The sequence below is a fragment of the Suricata suricatta genome, chromosome 1, assembly GCF_006229205.1.
Source record: "Suricata suricatta isolate VVHF042 chromosome 1, meerkat_22Aug2017_6uvM2_HiC, whole genome shotgun sequence".
Taxonomy (NCBI): domain Eukaryota; kingdom Metazoa; phylum Chordata; class Mammalia; order Carnivora; family Herpestidae; genus Suricata; species Suricata suricatta.
In genome coordinates, this window is record NC_043700.1 from 191,093,841 (window position 1) to 191,099,840 (window position 6,000).

The 6,000-nt window shown below is 55.9% G+C and overlaps 1 protein-coding gene across 1 annotated transcript in view; it reads right to left on the reverse strand.

Annotated features, from left to right (window-relative positions):
* The window catches only part of AFAP1 (actin filament associated protein 1), a 125,959-nt gene extending 120,085 nt beyond the window's left edge, over window positions 1-5,874 (reverse strand). The window contains exon 1 of the mRNA XM_029948981.1: window positions 5,841-5,874. The gene's annotated coding sequence lies outside the window, so the exon portion shown is untranslated. The remainder of the gene's footprint in view (window positions 1-5,840) is intronic.
* Window positions 5,875-6,000: the final 126 nt, after the last annotated feature.

The window sequence follows — 6,000 nt, forward strand, 5'->3', positions numbered from 1 at the left end:
GTGATCATCCCAGTTGCTTCTCTGACCACAAAACACACCTCATTCCTAACTATCAATGCAAGTACAACCTCTGTTTACTGGCCTTTGCCTCAGCCTTGAAACAGACTCTTAAACTCAGGAATGTGATTCCCTGTTGGGTTGACTCAGCTGTTTCCATTCCAGAAATGGATGCGGATTCATGCACTCTCTACCCCATGGGGTCAGAGTCCTTCCGGCAAGGCCTGAAACGGCAGGGGGGCCCCAAAACGCCCCACATGGGTGGTTTTCCTTTTCTTTTTTTATTATTTCAATCCAAGTCAGTTAACACATAATGTAATGATGATTTCAAGAATAGAATTTAGTGATTCATCACTTACACTGGACACCCGCACTCATCCCAACAAGGGCCCTTTTTTCTTTTTAAGTTTATTTACAGTGAGAGAGAGAGACAGCCCAAGCCAGGGAGGGACAGAGAGAGAGAGAGAGAGAGAGAGAGAGAGAGAGAGAGAGAGGAAGCCAAGCAGGCTCCAAGTTGTTAGCACAGAGCCCTAGAAAGGGCTCCAACCCATGAAACCGTGGGATCATGACCTGAGCCGAAACCAAGAGTCAGACGCTTAATCAGCTGAGCCCCGGAGGCACCCCATGGGTGGCTTTTCGAATAGGGGAATTACTCTAATGACTTGTTGACACAACGTCTCGGATACAATACAACAGTGAGGCAGAACTGTCCTGTCATTTCATACGGATCGGCCCTGCCAATTTGCTTACAATCGTGCTGCCTTAGTTAACTTCCAACCTAACGAGGCGGCGGGTAACAATAACAATTTGATCCGATGTTGTCCTGATGGGATCAGCTCCTTGTGGGAGGCACAGCGATGGCCCCAAAGGTGCCCAGGCCTCATCTCTGGAACCTGTGCCTGGCTCACATTACATGGCTGAGGGACTCTGCTACAGCCCTTGGTTGGGAAGGCTACCCTGGGCTAGTGAGGCGGGCCATCTACTCACACGGACCCTTAAGAGCAGAGAACTTTCTCCAGGCAGGAGAAGAGATACGGCAGAGCGGGGGCAGGATTCGGGGCTGCACGCTGCTTCTGGGCTCAGCGGGCTGTGCACCAGGACCAGAAACAAGAGGCCTCTAGGAGCTGCGGGCGGCCCTCCGGCCAAGCGCCAGAGAGGAAATGGTGGCCGCAGTCCGACAGGAACCATACTCCGCCGACATTCTGAATGAGCTTGGACCCAATCCTCCCCCAGCTTCTCCAGGAAGGAACGAGGTTTTTTGCCCAGTGAGGCCAGAGGAAGACTTTTAACCTAGAGAACAATGAGATGACAAACCCGTGCGGTTTGAAGCCACTGACGTTGTGACAATTGTCACAGCAGCCACGGGAGGCCCATACAGTGGCAGATGTGACAGCAGACTATCTGTCACACGGCTGACATCTTCAACATGAGTAAACAAACTTGAATCAACAGACAAGGATGGCCGTCCGACACCACACATTACAGACCTGTTCTGATAAACGCAGATTTGGGGAACTACAAACTGCCCAGAACATTCTACAGGGGTAATTCCCTACCCTTTAACATCGAAACATCCCAATACCCGTCCTGCCCGATAAACTCTAGGCGCCAAGTAGGAGAATAAAAGCTGGGCTGTGTGCACCAACCAGGCCCCCAAACTCTCTTGCAAACCTATGGCGGCACTTAACCGCACTGCACTGAAATGAGCCCCGGGTCTGCTTCTCCCGCTGGACCGTGGGGCCCCAGCTCTTCCCACAGGAGTCACCGCGTCCTGGCTTGTATTTCCACCTCGGGCATGGGACAGGTAATCTGCATAAATGTCTGCTGAGCTATGTGGCTGTCACACTGTCATAGAAGGCAGGTCCTGGAAGGTCCGGCGCTGCGCTGGCCCCTGGGCTCCTCCCACTGCCGTGCCTGGGAGCTCAGAGCAGTTGACGGTGAGAGGAAGAAAGGGCAGCGGGGAAAAGAAGAGAAACTGGGCGGCGCTGCGGCTTCCAGAGTGGCCTGGCCAGTGGGGAGGAAGGCCGAGAACACCCTGGTGCTGAGGCCAGGCTTGCCCGGTGCCCGCCGCTCCCTCGCGCTGCATAACTCAAATGTGAACAGGGGATGCTTTCCTGCCCTTGACCTCAGACTGCTTAGCACCTTTTCCTGCCTGACAGGTCACTGAGGTACTGAAATGTCAAGAAAGGACGCTTCATAAAGGAGCACCCATGGGTTCGCACGAAACCGAAGACGCTGTGGAAGGTTACGTGTCGCACTGCCAGGGTCTCGCTTACAGAAGGCGAGTGGTAACCGCATGCGGGGTTTCCCCCAAAACGTGATTTACAGGATATCATAATCCTAGAAAAAGGAAGCGCCAGCAGGTCCTCAAAGCAGGGTGAATGAGGCTTTGTGGGGGCCCCTGGGTGAGAAGAAGGGGTCCTCTCTTCCCTCAGTAAAGAACAAGACAGGACAGCTCTGAAATGCAGAGTCCAGACTACCGGCTCCGCCGCCAGGCATTCCATTCACGAGCGGCTCCTTCCCGTTGCGTCCTCAGACGCGTCCAGCCGGCTACAAATGAAACGGTCCTCTCGACGCAAAACAAGCATTAACTAGTTACGTTTCATGAGAACATTACTACGTCCTAAGAAAACCACAAAGACAACCCAGTGGAGTTCCTGGCCCCTCCTAAAATAAAATCACCAGAAAAACAAACCACATGCTGCACGGAATGAAGCCCTTTTTTTTTTTTAATTAAGAAAAGCTGCAAACAGAAAAAAAGGAACTCCTACCGCACTACGTGAAAACTCTTAATTCAGTGGCACCGCGACCAGACAGCCATCCCCTATTTTTAATCCCTGTAATCACCCAAACAAGAATTGCAGAGAGAGCTGTGTGTCCTTTCTACAGACAGACACGTGGCTTCCCGTTAATCAAGGACGCCAAATTCCCGTCTTACCGAATAGATAACACTGGAGAGGAGATTAATAGCTTAAAGCATGAATTGCTATGTTCCTTAGAACTGGAGTTTCCTTACAGGCCATTTAACATCGGATGTGATGTCTTGCAAGTAACAGTTTTACACTGTGCTTTACGCTTTTTCATAAAGCCTCAAACACCTCCTCAAGGCACTCTCCGAATTCCACTTATTTCAGACTCCCCAAGTTAAAATTTCTGCCGGAGGCTGGGAAGGACAGAAGCTACAGCAGGCCGCCTCCACACGGCGCCCAAAGATCAGCTGAAAGCTCCCGACACGAGCTGCGCTCCTGCCAACTTCCCGAAGGAAAACATCAACTCAGTCGGACGCGGTGGAGATGTTGCGGGCACAGCGAAATCGTGAGAATGCGGAACGATGGGAAAATGTTGCTCACGCCGCCCGCCAGCGACTCTCTGGTCCTCAGATCTGAGATAAAGTACACGCCCGTGCGGCTACACGCTCCGAAGAAGAAAATACAAGTGGAAAATACTTCCACTTTGGACTCCATGCCTTCAAAGATCTCCATTTCTCATACATGCCCGCTAAGAGACCGTTCCTCTGCTCTGCTGGGTAGAGAGAACTGAAGATGGAGGGCTAAGAAGTCTCATCCCTTGATCGAGACTCTGGAGGGGAAGAACACGGAGCCCAGAAGGGGCCGCTCTGCAAACAGGATCAATTCTGGAGCCAGAATGAGAAGGACCAAATGCTAACTGCGTGCTCTACAGTCACCGCGTAACTCACACTAGAAGAAATAGCAAATACTGTTCTCAAAACCCGTCGCAGAGTTGAGGAACTGCAGACACTAACTCACATGAAACATTCGGAACCCTGGTATAGAAACAAAGATCTCTCATTTAAAGAACACCTCTCTTCTTTAATTTTTTAAAATATTTATTTATTCTTGAAGAATAACGAGAGAGTGAGCAGGGAGGGACACAGAGAGGGAGACAGAATCGGAAGCAGGCTCCAGGTTCCGAGCTGTCAGCACAGAGCCCGACGCGGGGCTCGAACCCTTGAGCGGTGAGATCATGACCTGAGCCAAAGTCTGACGCTTAACAGACGGAGCCCCCCAGGCTCCCCTAAACAACACCCCTTCTCAGCTCTGCATACACACGTCTACTCAGGCGGCACTGCAGCCGCTCTGTCCCTGAAGCCCACAGAAGGCAGGACGGAAGATTTCAGGGAAGGCTCAGGACACGAGATGCTGCCTAAACTGGCGGGTGCGAAGGGTAGGTGGGGGGACGGGAAGGCTTGAACACGGAGAAGGGTCTACGCAGCAATGTTGGGATTTTATAAAAGCAACAGCCACACATCTAGCAGTTTCGCCTGGGACTGCTCTTTGCACACTATCTTGTCCACAGAGAGTCCCCGTTTGGCCATGAGAACCACTTCTGCCTACGCCTCAGTCTTCCGCCTCGAACCAGAACAAAACTCTCTTAAAAAGAAAAAGCCTGTCTCGTCCAGCTTTGCATCCCCCAGGGAAGAGAATGCCCCTGGGGCAGTAGTGGTGGCTCCACTTTCTTTAAGGGAGGGAGCATGGGGTCTTGACATCAGGCTGGAATCTGAGTCTCTCCCTCCACAACCTCACCCTGGCTATCCCTCTGTGGACTTGACCTCTAACTGTAACTGCCTTGGCCTCATTCCGTGGGTGTGGATTCTCCGCCCTCAAATGCGTTTTCCAGCCCGCCAAATTCTTGTGTGAGTTCGCTCCGCTCTCCAGGCGCTGAGAGCTGCAAAGTTAAATCTGGCTTTTCAGATTTTTTTTCCTTCCCAATCCTAACGGAAGAAATCAAGAAGCGCAGGGCAGAGGGGCCCGGCTCCCTCCAATCAGAGCCTGCTCTTGCGCCGGGAGCAGGAAACGCGAGGCCTGACTTGCGCGGTCCCTGGGCTGGCACGGTGACAGCCTCTAGCTCCTCCTGGACCCGCTGGCGAGAGGGGTGGGTTCCCCAAGTGCAGCCCTGCGTCGCTGCTCCCCATTTCAGCTCATGGGAGGGGGAGACATTAAAAGAGGGAGTCAGCTGTCCTACCCAGGCCAGCTGTGCCCCGTGCACAACCGCCACACCCTGCCAGGCGCCACTACCCACACGAGGGTCCCTTCACCGCACAGACCCTCACCGCTGGGATCGCACCCCTACAAGCCCCAAGGTGGGGAGGGGGGCAGGTGCAGTCTCCCAGCTCACAGGGTGGCCAGGACCCCAGGAATGCGGTCTAACAGGGCCACTGAGGGTAACACACATTCACTTAACCAGTCGTGGGGGTGGGGGGCGAGAGAAAGGGCCCCTCACTCTCAGGGGACCAGGACACCGGCTCACAGTCCATGCCATCGTCCTCAGGGAGACACACTAAGCCGCCACGCGCAGGGGGACGGAGGACTCACGTCTGGGACTCCGCACATGCAAGGGTCCCGGCAGACCGGGCGTCACAGGCACATGAACCGGCCACACCACGACGGGGGGGGGGGGGGACCGGGACGGAGACATAACCCGCCCTGAGCATCCACGCCCGGGCCACGCAGGGTCGCGGCAGGCGCAGAGCCCCCTGGGTGCCACCCAAGGCGGAGACAATGCCCAGGCGCCCGTCGCTCGGCCGCGGGGCGAGGCCCGGGTCTTCGTCCAACCAGGCTCAGGGGGGTGGCTGCCACCTCGGACTGCGACCCGGCCCCGCGGACCCCTGCCGCCCAGGACCGACCCCCGGACCTCCGCGCGGCCCCGAAACCCAGGTCAGGTCAGAGGACCCCCACCCAGAGGAGGACCCTGCCCAATCACTGACCCCCGCCGGGCCCGGGACCCTTGCCACCGAGAACTTCCGCCAGACCAGCCCCGAGACCCCCGTCCAGCCGCCGGACCCCCACCGGCCCTGGACCTTCGCCCGGCCCCGGAACCCCTACCTGTCCCGGGCTCGATCGGACCCCGAGACCCCCGTCCGGCCCCGGAGCCCATATCTGTCCCGGGCTCGGTCGGACCCCGGGAACCCCGCCCGGCCCCGGGACCCCTGCCGGCCCCGGACTAGCACCGAGCCGGCCCCTCCGCCGCCGCCGCCTCACCTCA